General features: G+C 41.2%; 1 non-coding gene across 5 annotated transcripts in view; it reads right to left on the bottom strand.

Moving 5' to 3' along the window:
* Nucleotides 1-27,178, bottom strand: part of LOC148003303 (uncharacterized) — a 92,916-nt gene extending 65,738 nt beyond the window's left edge. For 2 of the 5 annotated variants that reach the window (XR_015629316.1, XR_015629317.1), the window contains exon 1: nucleotides 26,263-27,112. This is a non-coding gene — a transcript (uncharacterized LOC148003303). Of the gene's footprint in view, nucleotides 1-26,262 lie in introns of all 5 variants that reach the window. The other 3 variants (XR_015629315.1, XR_015629318.1, XR_015629319.1) reach the window with 3 other exon arrangements.
* Between the last annotated feature and the right edge of the window lie 749 nt (nucleotides 27,179-27,927).

Raw genomic sequence — 27,927 nt, 5'->3', positions numbered from 1 at the left:
TTCATTCATTTCAGCCATTCAAGTTTTGATGAACTTGTATAGAAATGGGACTTGAAGAGCAAGCTGAATTGTAAGGTGTATAATTTTGCAATTCAGCAGTATAGCATGACTTCATTCCTTCACCTTATGGAGACTGAGTGCCCACTAACAGCTAACATTTATTGTCTCCTTAACATGCCCCAAACATACGCTCAACAGTTGACAGGCCTTGTCCATTCTGGCGATCATCTGAGGCATGTACTATTATGATCATCTTCAGTTTTCAGAAATGAGTTAGCCAAATGAGATACCATGACTAAGATCCTTCTGCACGTGCAGAATTGAAAACCATACCTAAGCGTGACATGAGCTTTAGCAGACACCTTGAAATACAGATCCCTTGTGATGTGGAAATGAAATAACTGAAGCATCCACATCAGGGACGAAGAGCTCAGAGAAGCTGCCGCTGTGCTTCAGAGAGTTTAAAATCTTCTCAGCACTGCAGGAGGACATTGGTATAATTACATATGAAGATGTACTTGTATTTGAAATGTCACCTAAATTCAAAGACAGTAGAAGGTACTGTCAACCTGTAGGGACAGAGAGGTATCAACTGTGAAAGGATGTACTGAAACTGAACGAAAGGGTTGCATGTGTGTGTGTGTGTGTGTGTGTGTGTGTGTGTGTGTGTGAGAGAGAGAGAGAGAGGGAGAGAGACAGAGACAGAGACAGAGACAGAGACAGAGACAGAGACACAGAGAGAGGGCAATATGTGTATGCTTGGAGAAAAGGATGCAAGATAATGAGGTCACCAAAGATTACCACTGACTGTATCTTAGAGGTTTATTTAAGAGGTTAAGGTTATGGCTGAATAATAGAGGGTCCTGAATATCAGGAGAAGGAAATTGAACAGCAATCTCTAACTATGATTATGGATGACTAAAGAGAATGACCATCAAAAAATGCTTTTAATGTATCATTTCTCTGGCACCATTTGGTAAGAGAGAGCATTTAGGAGAGATCTGCAACCTCGTTCCATAGTAGACAGAAGTGATGAAGTATACTTGGAAAAAAGTATATATTTTCATGAAAAGAAATGTCTACAAAATAGAGGCCTTCTTCACATTACTTGAATGAAATAAAGTAAAACTCACTTAAAATACAATAAATGCAAACCTAAATCATGTTACTATGTAAACTGAGAAGGAAAGATAATAAAGCCAACTTGAGAGAGGGTGGGGGAAAGACATGTGTGAAAGTTTTTGTAGAGGACAATTTACCACATTCTCTCAAAATTGAAATGTGCCTTTCACCTATCAATTTTCCTTTTAAAATGTATATCCTGAAGAAATAGTAATATACTCACAGACTATACACATGCAAGTTCATGGAAGAAATCGTATTTACAGGAGGAAGTTTGAAAGAAACATCCACGAAGAAGGCATAAACTTAAGAATCTGCCTACTGTGAGGAGGTCTCCATGTTGCCTACTATGTTGAGGTCCTGGTTTTGACCTCAACAGCAAAGTCAGTTCTTGTCCTCTCAGAAGAGGACAATAAAGAAGTGTTACTCAGTAGTTCTTACATTGTGGAAGGGCATAACACTGATTGTTTCTGTTTCTCAACAGTGAGTCACAGAGTAAAACCCCATCTCTTAAAAAAAAAAGAGAGAGAGAGAAAAAGAATGTGCGGAAAACATCAATGTGAGGACAACATTCTGACGTGGCTCCAGGGGTTCATCTGATTGCTGTGACGAAGAAGTCACAAGCACACAGACCCGGGACAGCTGAGCAGGGTCTCTAGTGGAGAAACCGTAGCACCCCAGTGTGCTCGTTACATGACTTGAACAGAGAGCCCCAGGGTTGTTCCATAGGATTGAACTAGGAAGAAGGCTTATTACATACAGCTGAATGCGGATGCTTGATAAGAGCAGCCTAGAGAAAAGTCTTTAGGCCATAAACATCTAGGAGGAGAAATCTACGGTGCCTATTTTCTGCACACATTGTCACCATTCACATTCAGAGTAGACAAAGCCTGTGCCATCCCTTGGAGCCTCACCCTGGGAAGACTTTGCTATTCTCATTACTTTACAGTTTGACTTCCTCAATGCTGATAATTTTAGTATTCTCTCTTTTCATTTTTGGTGGCATTTCTCTCTTCCGATTCCCCAAAAACTAATTTACTCAATGGTTTATTGGATGGACAAGGCTTTGACTATTGGCGTATCCATTGTTCCACTTCCATGAAACCTGCTGGTCACATTGGCTCCGTTTTGTTGTTATTCTTTGTTTTATTTTAATGTCATGTCACTCTTATAAGTATCAGCAATGAAGAGCTGACCTGCATTCACAAAGCAGTACCTCTACCCAAAGCCTCCCTATTTGCCTCCTGGAAGTGGAATCACTGAATTTTGAATCCCTCTAACCCCAGTCTTGCATTCTCATGTGTTATAAGTGAATGAACTCCTGAATGCATGTGTGTTGCTTGAGATGGGCAGAGCCATATCAAAGCCCAATGCCTGAGCACCATAAGAGCAGCCAAGTACTAAAGGAAACCCTGCAAAAGAGATCGGCAACAGGCTTCTGCTTTTCATGGCAGCTTCAAGTGATTCTTGGAGGGTTCTGGAAAAATGGGATGCACAGAAACAGTGCAATTAAAGTTAAGGGCAGCGAAAAACTAAAGATAGAAAGTAGAGATGTGGTTTACTTTTATAGTAAACTAACTGATGAAGCCACAAGATGTGGGAAAAAATTTACTCAAAGAGAAAGGGACAAAAAAAAAAAAAAAGACCATGGAAGAAGGTTGTTGATAGGGCAGGAAGCCAGTGGGATTTACGTGACAACGGGAAGGATCTGAAGACAACTAGGGAAGTTACTGTCTTCTGAGACCAGAGAAAACAGGGCTTTTGCAGAAAACACAGTTTGCAGTGCAGGAAAGAATACAGTTATTAGGAGAAAATCCTTTTAATAATTTACCTGCATCCAAACTCAGAATGCCTGCCAAGTCGTCACAATCATTGTTTGATGGAAAGGCCTCCCCTAAAGGGAGCAGGTGTGGTTGGAGCCCGTTCAAGAGTGGAGTTGATGCTTCCTTTGGCAGACACCCACTTTTCTTCTCCCGTTCATTCCTCCACTTCCGGCAGGTGCCCGGTTGCTCCCCCAATCCCAAGAAATTGTATCCAGGTCTCTACCCCTGGGGAGAATTCTCAAAAGTGAATTTATTAAAAGCATAGCTATTGTTTATTGCCTGCCTAGCAGTCAGGGAAACACTCATGCAGTGTTAGATTTCTGAGCGACCAAGTGATTACTACCCTCTCGTCCCAGGCTATTTCTTTCAACGGATTCGTTACACAAAACAAAACAAAACAAAACAAAAAGTCCAAATGAGTAAAGTTCCTAGTAAAGAAATACTCCATTAGGAAACACAGGGAAAGGGAATCCTGAGAAGAGCCCAAATGAAATTATGCCACCTGGTTAAAATCAACCGGGCTGTAATAGACTATCAGGCCTCATAGAGGTCAGGGAATAGAGGTAGAACCACAGTAGTGGAATGATGGTGGTGGCTGTCACACACTGGTGCTGATTAAATAGTAGCCTGCATTATTTGTCACAATGCTGATAACAAACACTCACCATTACTTTCCCCTTTCAAAGCGACATAGCACAATTAATACAGATGGCAAATTTCTAGTGTCTATGTGATAGTTCTAATTGTCAACTTGACACAATCACTTGGGAAGAGAGTTTCATCTAGATCAAACTGTCCTGTGGAGATTATTTTGATTACACTAATTGCTGTGGGAAAACTCGGCGCATAATGGCCAACGCCATTTTCTAGGCGGGAGATTTTGGTCTATACAAGAGTAGAAAACAACCGGGGCACTCACAAACTCTCATGAATTTATTTCTGTTCTTAATTGTGATGTAGCTAGCTACTTCAGACCACTGCTGCTGTGACTGCCCTACAAAAAAATAAATAAATAAAAGGACTATAGCCCAGAATTGTGAGCTAAAATAAACCCTTTCTGCTCTAAGCTTTTTTTTTTTTTTTTCGGAGGAGTTAGGATATTTTATCTCATTGACTGAAACGGATCTCCAACTTGCTATAAACCTCTATCAGTTGTAAAGGCTCTCTGAAAAAATCAGTGGAAAAATAGATGACAGGAAGATAAAGATAGTTAGACAGATATATAGACAGATAGATGAAGATGGATGGATGGATGGATGGATGGATGGATGGATGGATGGATGAGAGAATAATTACAAAATAGCTTACAAAACCATGAGACAGGGTACGCAGGCTGCTAAAATGTGAAAATAAGTGTTGATGCTACAACCTTGAGACAGAAATTCTTCCTCAACAAACCCTAATTTTACTCTTAACAGTGTTCAGCTGAGTGCATGAGAGCTGCCACATTCCACGGGGAAATCTCCTGTAATCAACTCCTCAGATTGCAGATAGCAACTACCTCTGAAAACATTCATGTAAACATTCATGCAGTATCTAATCCTTGTCTGGATTTTTGGATACTTTAATCTTGCCCAGTTGACACATAAAGATTAACCATCAGGTGGACTAGCTGGTTCCACGCAGCATTAAGTCAGTTTGGGGTTGTACTTCGACAGAGTCACTCTGCACAGCGGCGTTTTAGGAAAAGCCACAAGAGGATGTTCGGCTTATATTTATACATCCAGACGAGGCCTCCCACAAGAGGGAATGTGTGATAGCTGAAGAAGACTCAATAAAAGCAGGAAATAAGAATTATTTAGGAGAAAAAAATCAGAACCTGAAAATCTCTAGGGGCATGAATATTAATGGGAATGCAAACCATTTTTATTTTTTTACTTTAGGCATCCAAAACAGAGTGACCCAACAATACTGGATGATTAGGGAATACCCAGGGAGGTGACAGCAAGTTACATAGATGTGAACTTCATGAAAGAGATGATGTTTCTCCCATCTGTTAAATTTGATTCTTTCATACTAATTATTTTTGCATGTGAATTAATTCTTAAATTTAAATGGTATTCTCGTTTCATCTTTGTTGCTGTGGTAAAACACTGACCAAAAACAACTTAGGGGAGTAAAAAAATTTATTTCAGCTTATAGATCACACAGACCATCACTGAAGGAAGTCAAGACAGGAAATCAAGTAAGAATTTGAAGCAGAAAGTGTGGTGGAATGAACGCTGCTTGCTGGCATGAATTCAGGAAAAGTATTCATTGGAGCCAACAGAAGTGATTTTAGACGCAGTCCCACCTCAGACAACGGTATAGAGGCCCACCCACAAACCAGAGACTAGCTCATGCCTGGCTAGTTCTCATATAGAGTCCAGTCGTATCTGCCTAGGGATTCGTGTTACCCACAGTGGGGTGGGCATTACTGTATCACTTAACAATCAAGATAATCCCCGTAGACATGTCCACATGCCAACCTGAATTGAGAAATTCGCTCACTTGAGACTCCCTTCTCAGATAATCCTTGACTATGTTGAATTGACTAAGAAAGAACAAAACAAAAACAAATATTACCAAATTGAAAAAATGATAAAAAAAACCATATTCAACTTTTCAATGAGTTTATCAGACTTGGAAGCTGTAATCAAGTCATGATTGATAACAGCTAACTCTTACGGTGTGCTTACTCCCTGCCAACATAGCTTACTCATTGCCTTCTTCTCCTGTTCTCCTTAGGGCAGGACATTAAATCAGGAATCTTGACTTTCCACCTAAGGAAGTAGGCTTGAGAGAGATAAATATAATGCCAGCCACAGCCAACTCCCCCAGAGCAGATAAACATCTCAGGATGACACTTCAGCCTTTTGGTTTGGGGAAGGGGCAGTTCACAAACTATAAAGCCATTGGCATTGAAAGGATTCTCACCAGTGCTGCTGGTGTGAGTGAGCTGTCTTACGGAGACATAAAAGGATTATGCAGTCGGATTGCTACGCCCAGAATTTCTGCACATCCAGATCCACCCACAAATTCATGATGCACAGTGCTTTCCTCTCCTCAAACTGTGTAACCCATTTGCTCATGTCACCTAGCCACGGCTCTGCCAGACAACATACTCTCTCAAACGTCTATTAAATTAGTACCTACGATGCAGGACTTGGTGTAGCTCTCAGCTTACATTTGATAAGTGAGGTCCAGTCGACAATACAAATTACTCCTCACTTAAAACAAAAATTGCCTACCTATTAGCAAAACCTTCAAATCTAAATAGGAAAAGTATTCATTGGAGCCAACAGAAGTGATTTTAGACTCAGTCCCACCTCAGGCAATGGTATAGAGGCCCACACACAAACCAGAGACTAGCCATATAAGACAGGGTTTTTTGCTGTTTTTGTTGTTGTTGTTGTTTTAACAAAAGCAGATGAATAGCCCATAACCATCAGTTCCCACTATATTAGCAGTGTAATGCAAAAATCAAAATGTAAGTGTCTCCAAGTGTTATCAAATCTATTAAGTCCAAAATAGTTCATTGATGACCAATTTGAAAGTGCTTAAATGGTGCGACTGTATCTTAGCTTATGTGAAAATCAATGCAAAAGCATGAATCACCCAAGAGTGTGCTTGAGCCATCCAAAGACAGGTTGTAATTAGCAAACCATTGATTCAAGTAGACAGCACCCTGAAAGATACAGAGACACAGCAGGTGAAAACCTAGAGTCTTGGTTCTTTACAGTTAATCATTACTGTTCTACCTCCTCCACATACCACATGGTATCTAGACTGTAATCTTGGAATTTTACATTGTTTGGGGGTTATAATTCAAGTCTACCATCACAGAGAAATACAGAGTGGTATAAAAGGCAATGTATGGAGAGTGGAAAGGGAGGGGGGATATGATGCAATTATATTGTAATCTCAAGAATAAGGTAAGTGACTTTTTAAAGGGAATGCAGTACATAAGCTATATGTGCTTCATTTTAAGATCAGCACTATTATCATTAATATTTCCAAGCACCTCTTTTTCTACCACCTTATATTCTGGTCAATATTAAATAAAGTGCAAGTGAATATTATAATTCGCAGGATCACTGAATCTTCGAACTGAAAGAAAGCTAAGGGCTCTTTCGATCAGGCTTCTGTGAACGCAGGGGTAGAGAAATGACATGTTTGAAGCTGCAGAGAGGTAGCTAGAAGGCTAGACTCGTAGTCTTGTTTCCACGTGGTGCTATTCTCACTTACAGACTAATAGCATAAATGGTTGACCTGGTGGTCTAAATCTTTTACCTTAAAGTGATTGATCTAACAGTTAATTACACCATTTTCCAAAACGAGATCTGACCTTCTCTAAGAAGGTTCTAGTTAGGCCTGGATGCATGCCATAAACTGACATATATTTGTAATTTATAGCCTAATAAATAATTCCTGTCTCCATTCCTCCATATTCAAAATATTTAGCAGCTTCTATCCAGAGCAGAACCTCCCATTGTTCACCATCCTCACTTGCTTTTCCTTATATCTGAAGATGGAAAAGTTCATTCAGAGGGCACACTGATGATGGCAAGAAGTGGCAAATGTCACTTTGTTGATGGTGTTGCACACTACACTGTGTCCCCTGCCTTTTGAGTAAGGAAAGACAGAGGATATCAATATGGTCCAATCAGCCTGGTCTACTGGTTACTATAAGAAGCAAACCTGACCAGTGTTGTAAGAAGGGTGACTCTTAGAGTTTGGACAGAGCCATTAGTCACTACATCATGACTACATGTAATCCAACTCATAGAAAAAATGTGGTCATGCCCCCTAGACATATTTCTGAGATAGGAAAGTACTCACATGCACTCCCAATTTGAAAGGACAGAGATGTGTTGGTCGACGCTTATTTGGGAGAGATAAGCTTATTTTCTCCATGAGTACAACTTAAAAACACATTCAAAATTTTTCTTTAACCTAATGGTTTTATGACATATTTTTGGAAAGCTGATTTGGCTACAGACAATTTTTTACCTAAATTGTAAATATAGGTAAACATAGCTGCTAATATGTAATTTGGACTACAAATACAATGTTTCTTTTAGAAACAGCTTACATAAAGAGAAGAATGAAGCTAACTGGAGAAGAGGAACAGAATGGAAAGCTGGCAATTTCACAAAAAGCACTACAGAGTTAATCCATGTGGTCACAGCAGAAATCGAAGCACACCTCCAAGGTCAATATACTCGTGCATGTGTGTGCATGTGTACACACACACACACACACACACGCACACGCGCGCACACACACACACACACACACACACACACACACACACGCTGACCCTCTTCTCCCTTGCTTCCGTCCCCACTCCTTTCTACTCCTTCTAATGGCATCTTTTGCTATCCTAGACAACCCTTTTCATTAAACAATAGTAGATGCCTAATTAATGAGTCTTTATCAAATTTCTTTAACTTGGTACCTAATGCTCATTGGCTGTTTATGAAACTCAAAGCCAATCAGAGGTCAAAGGCAAGCTGTGGGGAAATTTAAGCAGCCCAAGATATCAGGGGAAAAGCAGACAGACAGATCCCAGAAATCTAACTGGAGACTCTGAAGGACGGACCATGAATTAATTTGTCGTCAAGGACCACAGCAGCATCCCCTGTGGTGGAGAGAGATGACAGGCACTCAAAGGTTCAAACCCTAATCCTAACATGTTCTTTCAGAAATCTCCCCAAGGGCTTAGAAATATGAGTTTTAGCAATTTTCCCAACTACCGTTTAAGAATAAGTTTATAAAGTTTGAAATCAGTCCACCAATTTTCCCTCATCTTTGTTTCCACATTCACTGGAACTCAGACAGTGGCATCTCCCAGCCCAGCAGCAGTGTACCCTATTTGGCCACTCTGAAGCCTCTGACTGATTAGACCTTGTTGATGGCCGTAGACACAGCTCCATGCACTGAGAAAGCGCCAGGCAATTGCTTTTTCTTAGATAACTTCAAGATTAACAGGCTCACTGTGCTCAGATTAACAGCACTTCCCTCCCTGCTCACAGCCAGGATGGGAACACACTGTTCTTTGTTCAGGCCAAGGGGCTTGCTTCCCAGCCATCAGTTTGGGTAAGGGAGACTATGATCAACATAAGTCACTGCCTGTTCCCAGATTGTCACCATTACCCTACCAGTGAAACATTCTGTCCTGCTGCAATGCTCTGCTGGTTGGCCTGGCTCAGGCCCTGACTGGGCAATCACACAGGGAATTCTGTTCAACAAAGCACAAGCCCATTCAGAAAGCCTTTGCCTCCTGACCCCGGGAACAAATGTCAGTGTAGCAAACTACCACTTGCAGAGAACCGGTACGCAATGTGCACAAATCTCGTTGTATAGCCCTTCATAGGCAGACGAACTCTGAAGGGCTTAATGTGCTCCCCAGTGGAGGTCACTGTGTGGACAACTGGCCTTAGGGAAGGGGGAGCCTGGAAAAGATGTTTCTATCTTTCCTTTCTCTGCATTTCACCTTGAAACTGTTGGAGACAGATTAGAGGTTCCATCAGTGTGTGTGCATTAGAAGAAACCTTCCATGAACAAAAATGAGATAAATATAATGAAGTAACATCTGCCCTCAGTAGCAGTCGCTCCTCAGTGGCAATGGTGCCTGCTTCAAAATTCATCAATGGCAGAGAGGAGAGCACGAGCAGTCACCCACCCATTCTCTCTCAGAAAGTGGAATCAGAAAGAAGAAAAAACAAACCTTCCATACAACATGATAGTGTTTTTAAAAACAATGTTTTTAAACATTAAAAACTTTAAGGCCTCTGGCCATAAACTAGAATCCAAATGCTCAGATGTGCAAACACGACCCTCCTAAAATTCCCTATTTTGGTAAATGTTTCAAATCTATCTGATCTCATCAGATGAGATTCAAAATAGATGTAGGAGTAACAATAGAAAAAAAATGTTTTGGTACCGAAGTAGCAATAGAAAAAGCCTGGTTTCTTCCCCAGCCTCAGAAACAAAAAAACAAAAAAATCCATGCTGCCCATTGTAACACCTGCTGCTTGCAATGAAGGGCTGAGCCAAGCAAGGCTTGGCCTTCCATCCAAATATCCATCTACCCGCAGAGAATTCAAGCTGTCCAGCCACACACCAGCTGCTTGCCTAGTAGCTGCAGAAAGTCAATCCGGCTTCCCTGCTCCTTCCCCATGCTTGCTCTCCTGTTCTCCTACCTATAACTTTCTCTAGAACAGAAATTGCTAACACTGTCTCATCACCTACTGTGAACCCATACACCAAGATGAGTCTTGAGGCTTTTCCAGCAAAGACTGGAGACTTCATGCTTTTCCTGTAGCCCCTCTCTTCTACTTCTAACATGACGCCACAAGGAATGTGTGAAGGATAGAAAGGAAAAGCAATAGCATCCCCCAGGGCTTAGGGGAAATAAACCTTCTTTAAAGGAAGATGATGGATTGGTGAGTTGGGATCCAAACTCACGCCCTACTTCTAGCCCATTTTTTCTAACTCATGATAGAGATCTTGAGCCTATTAGGAAGCTCATTTTCTTTCTCAAGGGCTAGATTCACAAAATAGTTGTCTGTCCTGTCTGGACTTGACTTATGATTTATATTATCATATAGATTGGATAGATAAGCCTTAAAGTGCAAATGCTCTTTGGTTTTCTTGTTCACTGCTGAATGGACAACGCTTTTCACTTCTTTAAATTTAGAGACCTTCCCTTCAGGCAGGATCATATTAGTATAGCAAAACTACAAGCACAAAGTACCCTTGCTATTGATCTTCATTGTATAGAGAATGACACCATAATGTGAATAAGCTCTCCTAGTTGACCATCTTTGTAAGCAATGGTGCCCTCTAACAGTTCTTACAACATCCCATAGGATGTCCCTTTGTCCTCATCCAGGGCCATGCGATCCATAAGAATGGAAATAGAGACCCAACCTTGGTTGTCACAACTCATAGCTCATGGAAAGGCATTGCTTAAAATTAAACTCTTCAGAAACAGTCTTCTTGCAATTTATAATCTTTTGCAGGTTTTGTATATATTGGAAGAGGCTCTTTTGATAGCCCTAAATCAAAATGGGAACCTTCTGGCTTTCAGATCTTACACATCTGAGAAAACTTCCTTGACCACCTGATTGAATTCAGCCTGCCTCCAAACTGAAATGTACAAACTTCTGTTACACATTATCTTAGTCCACCATTTAATCCTTAGCAATACCAAAACGGTGATTAAACTCACCACAGACCTTATCCTTAACTTTAGCTATTACTTCTCCGCACATTTAAACTCTTTTCTCTGTAACTACCTAGTCTCTTCTTACTTTGACTACTAGGATCAAGCAGAGGTATCATTAAAACCTTGATTTATTAGTCCAGTAGTACCCAATGATCAGGTAAGTTACATGGTCAATCTGAAAGTCAAGGCAGAGGGAAATAAAAGAAAATACAAACTCATCTGACAAAAAGGAGGGGACTGAAGTGGTGCTTATGACTCAAACACTGTACTAGAAAATGTCAATGATCTGCTAGATCATTGATGTTGAAAATATTCTAAAATTTCTTCTGGACTCACTAAAAAGTAGATAGCAAATCCCAAAGTTAGTCTCTCTCAAAGGTCTTATGTTGAGAGCTAGATTCCAGGTAATGGTATCAGGGATCAGGCCTTTTAGAAATGATTAGGTTGTGGGTCTCTGTCTTTACAGATGGAGTATTTTTATAATGGTCTAAAGGCGTCTTTGTCTCTTCCCTTGTGTAAGAAAGGTATATCTTGAAGCATCAGCACAGTCCTTATCAGGCACGGACTCTACAAGCACCTTAACTTGAGAATCCCCAGTTTCCTACATTGTAAGCCATTGTATGCTATATGTATACTTAAGCATTCTGTTATAGAGCTCAAACTGACTGAGACAGTAGGCCATTGCTCCCATGATCTAGGATATATGTAATAACAAAATAGAGAACTACAAAGAATGTGTTGAAAACAGGTGGGAAATCAAGAAATGTCCTGTCTCATTCCAGAGCTCAGGAACTGCCACTCACCACTGGAGCATAACTTTGATACAGGTTTGCTTCCTCAATCTCTGTGTAAGAGCTAGAGTGCTGAAGAGGATGGAGTTACTAGGCCAATGGAGAAGCGAAGAAGGAGCACTATATGAAAGTGTTGGCTGCTGGGGGCTTTTTATTTTGCTTTATTTTGTCTTTTGCTGGCTAACTGGAATTGGCTTCAAAAATTCACTATTTTTCTTTATTATTTGGGTTCATCAATAGACTTATCCAATAGAAGATTCTTGAAGTTTGATGGTAATTTGCTTAAATGCCAAAGAAAATGACAGACATAGACGTTTTGACTGATACCCTGCTCCGATTGCGCTATGGGTATGTCTATATGTCATTTACAGTGTGCCCCCAATATTCCCTTATACCTTCAACAACGATCCAGTTGTTATTTTGTTAATTGGTTTAGAGGCTATCTAGTAGATCTGTATAATGGAGAATGCTGGGCTTTTGCCTGGATGATAAGATACATTTCTCACCAAGTCAGGCCTATTTTGTTTAGTAAAGATCAACCTCCTTCTCTCTTCTCTCTATCCCCATCCCCACTACCTGGCCTGTCACTCAGGCTACTTGCTAAGCTCACTATCGTGCCTTCCAGGCCCCTTTTATACTTCCCTAACTCATCCTGCTAACGGACAAAGTTCCTGAAGATCTAGTCTAATCAAGATACCTGGGTATTTAACTTTACGTCATCTAAAGGTGAAGTTTGGGTTCTGTGTTTGATCTTGATGACCTATTTGTAATGGACTACTAGTGGGCAACCTAACACATGACACTTGGTCATCCTAAGTCCTGGGCTTCATATTCAAAACTAGTAATAATAATAGTAATAATGACAAACAAGACAAAGTTATTATAGAGTATGAATCCTTATAAATCAAACAGTGCTGTATAAATTTAATAGAGGCTAAGTAAATGATAGTGCAACTATTAAAATAAGCATAACTGGTATAGTGGTTGGCTTTAACTGTCAAGTTGACAACTTGTAGAATTACCTGAGAAAAGAGTCCAGATAAGGACTCTCTATTAGGTTAACCTGTAAGTGATTTCCTTAATTGGGTTCAGTGCAGTAGGAAGATCCACACTGAATATGGATGTCACCTTTTCATAGTATAAACCCTAAGAAGATGGAAAATAGAGACTGAGCATGATTGTATCCTCTCTCCATTTTGACTGAATCTTGACTAAATGTTTCAAGTTCCTGTCACCTCAAAGATGTACTGTAACTTAGAATCCTGTCGGAAGCAAACCCTCTCTCCCTAAGTTGCTTTTGGTCCAGTCATTTTACCAAAGCAGCAGAAATGAAACTATATTAGCTGGAAAGAATGTCTAGGGTTGTTCATGGGTAGCAAACAATTCAAAGAGAACACTTGAAAAGAAAGCTTAGGAAGTTGGACAGATAGGAAGGAGTAGGGCTAGCCACTTAATGACAGTCTATCTGACATTAAGCTTCATTGTGTGGCTGGAATCTTGTTATCATTTATTCCATGTTTAGCCCCATATTGAACCATGGATGGTGTATGGTAGGGAGAGCCCTTGTACTTCCTTTGGGATTTGGGGGGGCTAACAAAAGTACTAATGAGACAGGCTTCAATATTGAAATGAATTTTATTTGCTGTGCCAATGACTCTGAAGTATCACCAAGAGCTCAACTATATCAGAACTATCTCTGACAGTGATTGCTATGGGTACTTTGGTCTTCCTCTACAGCAAGAAATGGGAAATTTTCATTTTAAGCATCCAACGTGAAGGTTTCCATATGCCCTGGTGGCTCAGAGAAAGAACATAGAACTCAGACTGCACCAGAGTGAACCATGCCTAGGATTCTTTTTTATCTTTATTAACTTCTGTATTTCTTATTTACATTTCGCTTGTTATTTCCCTTCCCAGTTTCCAGGCCAACATCCCCCTAACCCCTAACATTCCCCTCCCCATCCTCCCCCCATTCCCGCCCTCCCCCCAACAAGCACGTTCACTGGGGGTTCAGTCTTAGCAGGACCCAGGGCTTCCCCTTCGACTGGTGCCCTTACTAGGTTATTCATTGCTACCTATGAGGTCAGAGTAGAGGGTCAGTCCATGGATAGTCTTTGGGTAGTGGCTTAGTCCCTGGAAGCTCTTGTTGGTTGGCATTGTTGTTCATATGGGGTCTCGAGCCCCTTCAAGCTCTTCCATGCCTAGGATATTTGTGTGACCTCTAGTCAATCACTGTGGTGGAGATGTGAGATGTATTGCAACACCTCCTTATGGGCTCGCCAGAGAAATTAAGGTCGATCTCGTTGCCAGACTGAAAGGAAAACAGGAAAGAATTTCATAGACTGTAGAAACACTATTATTTGTCAGTGTTGGAAATGGGTACATTCTGGCTAAGAATTCTGTCTGGAACAGAAAGACGCATCCTTGGGAAAGAGTTCATCCTCAAGAAAACAAACCAAGTGCACAAGACACTCAGCCCAGGAGAAGATGAAGTGTGGGATTGTCATCTTAAAAGAACATAACCTTGACAGGTCTTCCTGGTTGCTGCCGCCACAGAGAGCCCTTGGGCAGCACCCCGCGAGCAAACTTGAGCCTCGGGACCACAGGTAAGACCAACTTGTCTGCTGCAAGAGAGCTGCCTGGTGAGATCGGGACACACAGAGGCAGAGTTCATCTAGGACCGGGCACTTCCTGTGTTTGCCGGAGGTCCCACGCCCGCGGATCCCGGCCAACAGCAGCTCTCTGCTCCCAGACCCTGTGGGAAAGACACCTCACCGCCTGGTCAGGTGGGCACTCCTGAGGCTGCAGAGCGGAAGAGACCACCAACACTGCTCACCCCTGCCCACATCCCTGGCCCAAGAGGCAACTGTATAAGGCCTCTGGGCTCCCGTGGGGGAGGGCCCAGGAGCGGCAGGACCCCTGTGCCTGAGACACCGCCGGAACCTGAAGGAAACAGACCGGATAAACAGTTCTCTGCACCCAAATCCCGTGGGAGGGAGAGCTGACCCTTCAGAGAGGCAGACAAGCCTGGGAAACCAGAAGAGACTGCTCTCTGCACACACATCTCGGACGCCAGAGGAAAAAGCCAAAGACCATCTGGAACCCTGGTGCACTGAAGCTCCCGGAAGGGGCGGCACAGGTCTTCCTGGTTGCTGCCGCTGCAGAGAGCCCGTGGGCAGCACCCCACAAACGAACTTGAGCCTCGGGACCACAGGTTACACCAACTTTTCTGCTGCAAGAAAGCTGCCTGGTGAACTCAAGACACAGGCCCACAGGAACAGCTGAAGACCTGTAGAGAGGAAAAACTACACGCCCGAAAGCAGAACACTCTGTCCCCATAACTGACTGAAAGAGAGGAAAACAGGTCTACAGCACTCCTGACACACAGGCTTATAGGACAGTCTAGCCACTGTCAGAAATAGCAGAACAAAGTAACACTAGAGATAATCTGATGGCGAGAGGCAAGCGCAGGAACCCAAGCAACAGAAACCAAGACTACATGGCATCATCGGAGCCCAATTCTCCCACCAAAACAAACATGGAATATCCAAACACACCAGAAAAGCAAGATCTAGTTTCAAAATCATATTTGATCATGATGCTGGAGGACTTCAAGAAAGACGTGAAGAACTCCCTTAGAGAACAAGTAGAAGCCTACAGAGAGGAATCGCAAAAATCCCTGAAAGAATTCCAGGAAAACACAATCAAACAGTTGAAGGAATTAAAAATGGAAATAGAAGCAATCAAGAAAGAACACATGGAAACAACCCTGGATATAGAAAACCAAAAGAAGAGACAAGGAGCTGTAGATACAAGCTTCACCAAGAGAATACAAGAGATGGAAGAGAGAATCTCAGGAGCAGAAGATTCCATAGAAATCATTGACTCAACTGTCAAAGATAATGTAAAGCGGAAAAAGCTACTGGTCCAAAACATACAGGAAATCCAGGACTCAATGAGAAGATCAAACCTCAGGATAATAGGTATAGAAGAGAGTGAAGACTCCCAGCTCAAAGGACCAGTAAATATCTTCAACAAAATCATAGAAGAAAACTTCCCTAACCTAAAAAAAGAGATACCCATAAGCATACAAGAAGCCTACAGAACTCCAAATAGATTGGACCAGAAAAGAAACACCTCCCGTCACATAATTGTCAAAACACCAAACGCACAAAATAAAGAAAGAATATTAAAAGCAGTAAGGGAAAAAGGTCAAGTAACATATAAAGGCAGACCTATCAGAATCACACCAGACTTCTCGCCAGAAACTATGAAGGCCAGAAGATCCTGGACTGATGTCATACAGACCCTAAGAGAACACAAATGCCAGCCCAGGTTACTGTATCCTGCAAAACTCTCAGTTAACATAGATGGAGAAACCAAGATATTCCATGACAAAACCAAATTTACACAATATCTTTCTACAAATCCAGCACTACAAAGGATAATAAATGGTAAAGCCCAACATAAGGAGGCAAGCTATACCCTAGAAGAAGCAAGAAACTAATCGTCTTGGCAACAAAACAAAGAGAATGAAAGCACACAAACATAACCTCACATCCAAATATGAATATAACGGGAAGCAATAATCACTATTCCTTAATATCTCTCAACATCAATGGCCTCAACTCCCCAATAAAAAGACATAGATTAACAAACTGGATACGCAACGAGGACCCTGCATTCTGCTGCTTACAGGAAACACACCTCAGAGACAAAGACAGACATTACCTCAGAGTGAAAGGCTGGAAAACAATTTTCCAAGCAAACGGTCAGAAGAAGCAAGCTGGAGTAGCCATTCTAATATCAAATAAAATCAATTTTCAACTAAAAGTCATCAAAAAAGATAAGGAAGGACACTTCATATTCATCAAAGGAAAAATCCACCAAGATGAACTCTCCATCCTAAATATCTATGCCCCAAATACAAGGGCACCTACATATGTAAAAGAAACCTTACTAAAGCTCAAAACACACATTGCACCTCACACAATAATAGTGGGAGATTTCAACACCCCACTCTCATCAATGGACAGATCATGGAAACAGAAATTAAACAGAGATGTAGAAGAGAAGTCATGAGCCAAATGGACTTAACGGATATTTATAGAACATTCTATCCTAAAGCAAAAGGATATACCTTCTTCTCAGCTCCTCATGGTACTTTCTCCAAAATTGACCATATAATTGGTCAAAAAACGGGCCTCAATAGGTACAGAAAGATAGAAATAATCCCATGCGTGCTATCGGACCACCACGGCCTAAAACTGGTCTTCAATAATAATCAAGGAAGAATGCCCACATATACTTGGAAATTGAACAATGCTCTACTCAATGGTAACCTGGTCAAGGAAGAAATGAAGAAAGAAATTAAAAACTTTTTAGAATTTAGTGAAAATGAAGGTACAACATACCCAAACTTATGGGACACAATGAAAGCTGTGCTAAGAGGAAAACTCATAGCGCTGAGTGCCTGCAGAAAGAAACAGGAAAGAGCATATGTCAGCAGCTTGACAGCACACCTAAAAGCTCTAGAACAAAAACAAGCAAATACACCCAGGAGGAGTAGAAGGCAGGAAATAATCAAACTCAGAGCAGAAATCAACCAAGTAGAAACAAAAAGGACCATAGAAAGAATCAACAGAACCAAAAGTTGGTTCTTTGAGAAAATCAACAAGATAGATAAACCCTTAGCCAGACTAACGAGAGGACACAGAGAGTGTGTCCAAATTAACAAAATCAGAAATGAAAAGGGAGACATAACAACAGATTCAGAGGAAATTCAAAAAATCATCAGATCTTACTATAAAAGCCTATATTCAACAAAATTTGAAAATCTTCAGGAAATGGACAATTTCCTAGACAGATACCAGGTACCGAAGTTAAATCAGGAACAGATAAACCAGTTAAACAACCCCATAACTCCTAAGGAAATAGAAGCAGTCATTAAAGGTCTCCCAACCAAAAAGAGACCAGGTCCAGACGGGTTTAGTGCAGAATTCTATCAAACCTTCATAGAAGACCTCATACCAATATTATCCAAACTATTCCACAAAATTGAAACAGATGGATCACTACCGAATACCTTCTACGAAGCCACAATTACTCTTACACCTAAACCACACAAAGACACAACAAAGAAAGAGAACTTCAGACCAATTTCCCTTATGAATATCGACGCAAAAATACTCAACAAAATTCTGGCAAACCGAATCCAAGAGCACATCAAAACAATCATCCACCATGACCAAGTAGGCTTCATCCCAGGCATGCAGGGATGGTTTAATATACGGAAAACCATCAACGTGATCCATTATATAAACAAACTGAAAGAACAAAACCACATGATCATTTCATTAGATGCTGAGAAAGCATTTGACAAAATTCAACACCCCTTTGTGATAAAAGTCCTGGAAAGAATAGGAATTCAAGGCCCATACCTGAACATAGTAAAAGCCATATACAGCAAACCAGTTGCTAACATTAAACTAAATGGAGAGAAACTTGAAGCAATCCCACTAAAATCAGGGACTAGACAAGGCTGCCCACTCTCTCCCTACTTATTCAATATAGTTCTTGAAGTTCTAGCCAGAGCAATCAGACAACAAAAGGAGGTCAAGGGGATACAGATCGGAAAAGAAGAAGTCAAAATATCACTATTTGCAGATGATATGATAGTATATTTAAGTGATCCCAAACCTTCCACCAGAGAACTACTAAAGCTGATAGACAACTTCAGCAAAGTGGCTGGGTATAAAATTAACTCAAATAAATCAGTTGCCTTCCTCTATACAAAAGAGAAACAAGCCGAGAAAGAAATTAGGGAAACGACACCCTTCATAATAGACCCAAATAATATAAAGTACCTCGGTGTGACTTTAACCAAGCAAGTAAAAGATCTGTACAATAAGAACTTCAAGACACTGAAGAAGGAAATTGAAGAAGACCTCAGAAGATGGAAAGATCTCCCATGCTCATGGATTGGCAGGATTAATATAGTAAAAATGGCCATTTTACCAAAAGCAATCTACAGATTCAATGCAATCCCCATCAAAATACCAATCCAATTCTTCAAAGAGTTAGACAGAACAATTTGCAAATTCATCTGGAATAACAAAAAACCCAGGATAGCTAAAACTATCCTCAACAATAAAAGGACTTCAGGGGGAATCACTATCCCTGAACTCAAGCAGTATTACAGAGCAATAGTGATAAAAACTGCATGGTATTGGTACAGAGACAGACAGATAGACCAATGGAATAGAATTGAAGACCCAGAAATGAACCCACACACCTATGGTCACTTGATTTTTGACAAAGGAGCCAAAACCATCCAATGGAAAAAAGATAGCATTTTCAGCAAATGGTGCTGGTTCAACTGGAGGTCAACATGTAGAAGAATGCAGATCGATCCATGCTTATCACCCTGTACAAACCTTAAGTCCAAGTGGATCAAAGACCTCCACATCAAACCAGACACACTCAAACTAATAGAAGAAAAACTAGGGAAGCATCTGGAACACATGGGCACTGGAAAAAATTTCCTAAACAAAACACCAATGGCTTAGGCTCTAAGATCAAGAATCGACAAATGGGATCTCATACAACTGCAAAGCTTCTGTAAGGCAAAGGACACGGTGGTTAGGACAAAACGGCAACCAACAGATTGGGAAAAGATCTTTACCAATCCTACAACAGATAGAGGCCTTATATCCAAAATATACAAAGAACTCAAGAAGTTAGACCGCAGGGAAACAAATAACCCTATTAAAAAATGGGGTTCAGAGCTAAACAAAGAATTCACAGCTGAAGAATGCCAAATGGCTGAGAAACGCCTAAAGAAATGTTCAACATCTTTAGTCATAAGGGAAATGCAAATCAAAACAACCCAGAGATTTCACCTCACACCAGTGAGAATGGCTATGATCAAAAACTCAGGGGACAACAGATGCTGGCGAGGATGTGGAGAAAGAGGAGCACTCCTCCATTGTTGGTGGGATTGCAAACTGGTACAACCATTCTGGAAATCAGTGTGGAGGATCCTCAGAAAATTGGACATTGAACTGCCTGAGGATCCAGCTATACCTCTCTTGGGCATATACCCAAAAGATGCCCCAACATATAAAAAAGACACGTGCTCCACTATGTTCATTGCAGCCTTATTTATAATAGCCAGAAGCTGGAAAGAACCCAGATGCCCTTCAACAAAGGAATGGATACAGAAAATGTGGTACATCTACACAATGGAATATTACTCAGCTATCAAAAACAACGACTTTATGAAATTCGTAGGCAAATGGTTGGAACTGGAAAACATCATCCTGAGTGAGCTAACCCAATCACAGAAAGACATACATGGTATGCACTCATTGATAAGTGGCTATTAGCCCAAATGCTTGAATTACCCTAGATACCTAGAACAAATGAAACTCAAGACGGATGATCAAAATGTGAATGCTTCACTCCTTCTTTAAAAGGGGAACAAGAATACCCTTGGCAGGGAAGAGAGAGGCAAAGATTAAAATAGAGACTGAAGGAACACCCATTCAGAGCCTGCCCCACATGTGGCCCATACATATACAGCCACCCAATTAGACAAGATGGATGAAGCAAAGAAGTGCAGACCGACAGGAGCCGGATGTAGATCGCTCCTGAGAGACACAGCCAGAATACAGCAAATACAGAGGCGAATGCCAGCAGCAAACCACTGAACTGAGAATAGGACCCCCGTTGAAGGAATCAGAGAAAGAACTGGAAGATCTTGAAGGGGCTCGAGACCCCAAAAGTACAACAATGCTAAGCAACCAGAGCTTCCAGGGACTAAGCCACTACCTAAAGATTATACATGGACTGACCCTGGACTCTGACCTCATAGGTAGCAATGAATATCCTAGTAAGAGCACCAGTGGAAGGAGAAGCCCTGGGTCCTGCTAAGACTGAACCCCCAGTGAACTAGACTGGTGGGGGGAGGGCGGCAATGGGGGAAGGATGGGGAGGGGAACACCCATAAGGAAGGGGAGGGGGGAGGGGGATGTTTGCCCGGATACCGGGAAAGGGAATAACACTCGAAATGTATATAAGAAATACTCAAGTTAATAAAAAAAAAAAAAGAACATAACCTTTAGAGCATGTTTAAAGGACTATCTAACAACTACACAAAAAATAACAAAAGGCCAAAATGCCATTTAAAGTAACCCCAAAACCGACAAACTTATAACGCAGACCCAGAACTTCCAATTCCAAATTACACGGTCAATCATTAAATCAACTATAACCATAGTTGGAAAAACAAAATTTCATAACAGATAGAAAACTTGTGATAGGCCTCAAAGTAAATTTATTAAAGCCTTGTGCATATATAAGGTGTAGCTATGATATGTAATTTCATTATTATGTATGTCATTATTAAACTATAATAAACATCTTCTAATCAGTTGCACCCACGAGAACACACACCCATGAGGTCTTGTTAATCTCTGTGCCACAAAGCTCTTTCTTTTTCATTTGAATCCTTAACTTTTGCAGCAGATGAACTTCTTGTATTTATTTTTAGGCACTGCGCTCTGGGCTGCCTGCATCATGTCAATGTTTGCTGTGCTAACTTTGCATCTAAAGGTTATTCAACACACTAAGATATGAAAAAGCACTCACACTTTTACCTCAAAGAAATTGTGCTTGGATTCTGCTGTATGTTCTGATGGTGTTAAATGTCAAAAAAAATAACTAGAAATATAAAGTACTGGGAGGTGTGCTACAACTCTGCCCTAGATTGTCTGTGCTGTTGAAGGATATGAAGACGTCACTGCTCTTGAGCTCAGAGCTGGCATTCTGGCATCAGTCTGTCAGATTTCTGGGAGGAATACAGATTGGGAGATAGGAAGATAAGTCAGTGATTATTTCTCCCTGCCTGCAATGCATGAGTCAGAGCCATAAGGAACAGAATCCAAAGAGTTGCCTGAAAGACTCACAGGGCATATGAGCAGTGGGAGGGTCCTTAGCTAAGAGCACTTTGATTCCTAGGCATTTATTCTCATGTCAACCTTAAATGTGTCAATATCATCTCAACTCCTAAACAGGGAAATCAGGACTTGGACAAGTCAAGTGATTAGGCACAGAGCTCTTACTCTGCTCTCCAATTAATAGCAGAACTAAATAAAGTCCATGGTTACTTCTGAGTGATTCAAAACCCAGCAATGATGTCTGGAAACAGCTCTCTGAAGGAACAGTAGCCTCTCCTCTTCTGAATCTGTGCAGTGTTGCAAAGCATAGGCAGAATCCTGTCATGGATGCCCCTTCAACCATGAGTCAAAATGCTCATGAGTATAGAGAGAGGCCAAGCCACTCCTTAATTTTAAAGCAGTAGAGTCAGAAAAGAAAACAGTGCAGGTCAGTCAAAGAATGCTTCCAGGTAGAGCCAGGCAGCTCCATTAAAGCTTTGCACATACACATGCTCACACACAAAGAGAGGTGGAAGGGAGAGGTACACACAGCCACGGCACGCTATATCAACTCAGGAGAAGGGGCAAGTTCTAAAATAGTCTAGAAAAAACCTCCTTTGTTCAGAAATGAGATTGATTTGCCTTTTGTTTCCACTCAAAGAGCGGGAGACCCTGTGTTTCAGTGTCTCCAGACACAAAAGAATAAAGTGCTATTTATTTTTAATGATAGCAATAAGTGTTATTAGTATATCATAATTAAAATAGTTATATTAAATTACCTCATATTTTAACCACATGATATGATCATTACCATTAACAAACAAGAGCACATCATATGTCTGGATAGTCAACTTATAACACTAACGGCCTCACATTGCACTGCACAGGTACATACAATCCCAAAGGTAAAAGGCATCATGTCGGTGGTGTTCTACAGTCTACAGTCATGGTTAAATCCAGCCAGTGTCTGTTCTTTGTGACAACACTGGAATGGGCTTACAGACCTTTACTTGATGTCATTTACAGGTGGCTTCAGTCTCCAAAGACAGAGTTGTCACAAGGAGTAGAAGCCCTGCAAAACTAACAACACTCATTACTTGATTCTTTACAGAGAAAACTGCCAACTTCCGACCTAGGTCATGTGACAATGTTTTATACTTTGTTCTGTATAGTAACACCCATGCACCACAGGAACTCAGTTAGAATATCATAGTACATTATTGTCAGTAAGCATCCCACATCCACTACTCTGCAACTGTTTATGTAATCCATCTGAAGGAAAATTCTGTCTTCCTTTACTCATATCCACTGGCAGCAGGACTTCTCTGAGCCCTGCCATATGTCTACCATACTTTGTATAGTAGTCTTTCTGTTATGGGTCAATGAAGACCTCCTGGTAAGAAATTCCAAGCGAATGGAACTAGAGAAATGGCTGGGCAACTAAGATCTATGTTCTGAGCACTCACAGGCCACTACCTAACCAACTGCAAGTAATTCCAGTTCTCTGGGATCTGATGTCTTCGTCTGGCATTCATGGGCTCCTGCATGCACACAGTAGACATACATGCACAAATATGCATATTAAAAAACAACTTTTAAAAGGAATACCAAGTGAACCCTAGGCTGGATAATAGACCAGGATGAAAACTCTCTGATACTCATCAGAAAATTAGTTCTACCTAACAAAGTAATAAATATGTTTTCACTCACTACTCAAATGATTAAAAATAAAAGTGCAGAGTATGACATGGCACCCAGACGGTGCTCACCAATATGCCCAACCAGTACCATGACATTCAAATAGCACTGTGCTGCCTAGTGACATCACCAAATAAACTTAATTCTCATGAAGACTCCATTTATAAACCAATTCCCTTAGATTAAGTACACTTTGATAGCAATTCCCTTATAGCAAAAAAAATGGAGGGGGTGCTGTGAGTATAGGTTCAATGCTAATTAAGTGGCACTTGAATAGCCAGGAGAAGTTCATTCTGACTGTGTTCTCATTGCTATGATAAACAGTGCATAATGCCCTTCAATTATAGCCCTAATGGATGTAAAAAATTAAATTCTATGACAATTGATCCCAACTAAGTTGTAATTTCATTTCAAAGATGTTGCCCCTTTAATCAATAAAAATTCCACTCATCCATTCCATTGTTCTCAAGTTAGGCACTAACAGTTGGATGAATAACAGGAGAGAGGGCTGCCAATGAAGTCAATTGTCAGTGAGTTAGTGAGACTTGTTCAGCCACCAAGTTGAATTGAGCCTCTTCGCTGTCCCCTGAAAGCTTTACAAATAAAACATTACTGATGACTGAAGTATAAATAAAATTGTGGGTTCCGGCCTGCTATGAGCAACAATACAAGATGACACATTTGAGTAGTCCCCAAGTCATATGAGAAAGCTCGTGTCTAAATGTCTTACTGGTGCACACATATATTCACACCTGCAATATCTGTGCAGTTTTCTCCATTTCATCATTGTAACAAGCCACTGACATAATTCTGATCAAGTAACTGAACGTCTTCAGCATCTCAGAATTCATCATCACCTCTGCTGAAGGATACTCACGACCATCCAGGCAGTACTGACTCACTTTGCTGCTTGCATTTCAACTAAATAGAGTCACTTTTGTCGTTATCCACTATCCACCAAGAGTTAACTGTTTCTCTCTGTCTGTGTCTGTCTGTCTGTTTGTCTCTCTGTCTGTCTGTCTGTCTCTGTCTGTCTCTCTGTCTCTCACTCTGTCTCTTCTCTCTTCTCTGTCTATCTCTCTGTCTCTGTCTCTGTCTCTGTCTCTCTCTCTCTCTCTCTCTCTCTCTCTCTCTCTCTGTGTGTGTGTGTGTGTGTGTGTGTGTGTGTGTGTGGTGTGGGTGTGTTCATGTATGTTTCATTTTATAACCTGGCTCAGTAATTTTACCCATTAACTCAAAGAAGGAAGGAGTATTTTCATAGGTTCTGTACAAGACTGTACAAGGACCATTTAATCAGGGATGATGGAAAAGCTCATATCTGGAAGGGAAGGCCCCATATCTTCCATAGAACCTGCAGACACTTAACAGTTGTTGAGATGAATCATATTCCTTAGTATCTTGCCTCTATTAAGATAAATAATGTCTCCTACCCTTCACTTATACAAGCAATGAAACCTAAATAAATGCAGTGGACACCAAACAAAAGACATGGAAGTAGAAGGGACATTTGTTGGTAAGAAAGGAGTTTGATAGAAGGAAAAAGAGCATAAGAGAAGATAATTAGGGGATTGTGATTAGGGGATTCTAAAAGGAAATTATCTGTATTCATGTAATTGCTAAAAAAATAATAAAGGAATTTTAGGATACCATACTAGTTTTTGACAATTTGTCACAAGATAGAGTCAGCTGGGGAGAAGGAAACTCAATTGAGAAAAGGCCTATGTTAGATTAACCTATAGGCAATCTGTGGGAATTTTCTTGATTAATGATTGATGTGGGAAGGTCCAGTACACTGTACACCTTGCCAATGGTCCTGGGTGGAATAAGGAAGCAAGCTAAGCAAACAATGCACAGCCAGCCATCCCCCTGTGGTCTCTGCTTAAGTTCTGCATCCACCTCGACTTCTTTAATGATGGATGTTACCTATCAGCCAAATAAACCTTTCCTCCCTAAGCTACTTTCTGTAAGAATGTTTTATCCCAGCAACAGAGGCCAACTAGGAGAGATGGTCAAAAATGTCCTAAAGTTGTTTTCTCGGATGGCCATTCTTCAACAACTTTAGTTACCTATAGTTAGACAGACGAGCACAGTAGAATGCTGCACCTATGATTTTAAGATATCTGATTGCAATAATTAGTTTTGAAAGACTCTAAATTCTGTGTGTGAAATGTGTGTGACAGATGTTGGGGTTAATAGAAAGGGGAAAAGGAAAAAGCAAGGCAGAATTGTTCCATGAACAAACTGTTATGAAAACTGACATATTGTTTAATTCCGTTCCTTAAACATTCTCAACACGGCACTAACACAATCATAGAGATGAAGAACAAATTAGAGGATGTCAAGAGTCAGGGATGGATGAGGAGTAGGAAGTGCTGGGCTGGGGTGGATACTAGTTCAGTAGATGTGCCAATAGATGTTCAATAGATACAGGTTATCTGAAGTTAAAGCTCAGCCAGACATACTCTGGTTCTGTATACAGCTTTGTGTGAACCTCTCTGAACACAAGTCTGAGTTTCCAGATGGCCTGACTGCTTTCCAGGGCATCCACCCGTTGACACTCACTCTTGAATAGGAACATTTTCAATGTCTTCAACCTTTTCTTGTTTACTAATACCATGTATTGGAAATTGAAGCCAGGCTTTCTCCTGGGGGCCACCCCTCCCACTGTGACTTACCTGATCCCTGTAAACCACCAGGCTGTATGTCAAGTAGATCCGCTCCTCAGTCTTGTCTTGTTGCCCACCTCTGTTCCCCTAGACATCAAATTAACACAGGCATCTTTGTTCTTCCCCTACTCGTCTATGGCTATTCTTGTCTAATTCTTTAAAACATTTCTTTCCCTATGTGTTTTGTCCTACAAAGCTCCTTCTGTCATTCTTAGTGATTACAATGTCCATGCAGATAAGATTTTCAAAATCCCGGGTTTTCATTTCTCCAAACTCTTCACACTATTTCTGACACCGTTTCCTCCCCTCAGCCTTTTGCTCCCTCAAACAGAACATCGACTTGGATTTAAATCTACCCTCGCCATTCCTTATCTCTTCTATTTCCAGCTGACAAACTTTCATATCCGAGCTCAGCACTCGTATCCATACCCCATCATTCCAGTTTCTGAGCTGCCTTTGACTCCTCACATCTTCATGCCACCTCTGTCTTCCTGAGAGTTCTGTGACCACTCCTTAGAGTCTCTTCTTCGCACATGCCCTGTCAGCTCTGCCCCTTGGGCCCGCTCACTTCAAAAATGCATCCTCGTACCCTCGCCTGTAGCAGGGAAACTAAATGAGGCTGGAAATAAACACAGGACTGCTGACTGACCTCAGTTTAAATTCCAGCTCACGCTCCACAGGAGAGCCCTTCATGTGGCCAGACAATCACCCCTCAGCTCCACAGTCCACTCACTGTCCCGCTTTTTGAGGTGACTACTTGTAACTTTTCCTCTCTCCTGAAATATTTAAATTCCATCTTTGTCTCAAACATTTCGCTGAATAGAGACAATGAGAGGCTGCAGAAGTGCCACATCTCCTCTCCTCCCCTCCCCTCCCCTCCCCTCCCCTCCCCTCCCCTCTCTCCCCCTCCCTCCCTCCCTCCCTCCCTTTTTTTATTAACTTGAGTATTTCTTATATACATTTCGAGTGTTATTCCCTTTCCCGGCTTCCGGACCAACATCCCCCTAGCCCCTCCCCCTCCCCTTCTTTATGGATGTTCCCCTCCCCATCCTCCCCCCATTGCCCCTCCCTCCCCCCCCCGTCTCTCTCTCTCTCTCTCTCTCTCTCTCTCTCTCTCTCTCTCTCTCTCTCTCTCTCCTTCACCTGCATCAGGTCACGTGGCTTTACCTTTTCTTTTTACTGAGTGGAAGTTATTTCTTTCCTGCACTTACATATTTTTATGGTTTCTAAAATTTTCTTCTGTCTGCTCTTACAATAACTCTGAATCTTCCTCGTCAGTGTACAAATATCTAGAGAAAAACCTTTAAGCCAATACTCCTAAGCCACGCAATTCCTTATTTTCCCTCTTTCTTTCAGAGCCTGACCTTAGGCATACTCTCCTTTCTAAATACCACTCCTCAGGCGCTCTTTGAACTTGTCCTAGTCAGAGTTTGATCTAGGAACTGATGCAAAATCCTTATCAAAGGTACAAATGACATCTGTGTCCCAAATTCAATGCCCAGATCTCCTCTCTTGCCTAGATGTTCAATTGGCTTTTATACATTGGCTCTTGCAATGCAGTGAGCACTGACTGACCCCAAACTTGAGAATTTCCTGCCAAAGCCTTCCCATGCTGGGAGTTTGGGTACTTGTCACTCTACCCAGCTTTCTCTCCTTTGAACATATTTTTCATTT

This window comes from Rattus norvegicus, chromosome 9 (assembly GCF_021556685.1).
Source record: "Rattus norvegicus strain SHRSP/BbbUtx chromosome 9, alternate assembly SHRSP_T2T, whole genome shotgun sequence".
Classification (NCBI taxonomy): Eukaryota; Metazoa; Chordata; class Mammalia; order Rodentia; family Muridae; genus Rattus; species Rattus norvegicus.
Note: the sequence above shows the minus strand (reverse complement) of the source record. Positions and strands in the feature narration are given on the sequence as shown.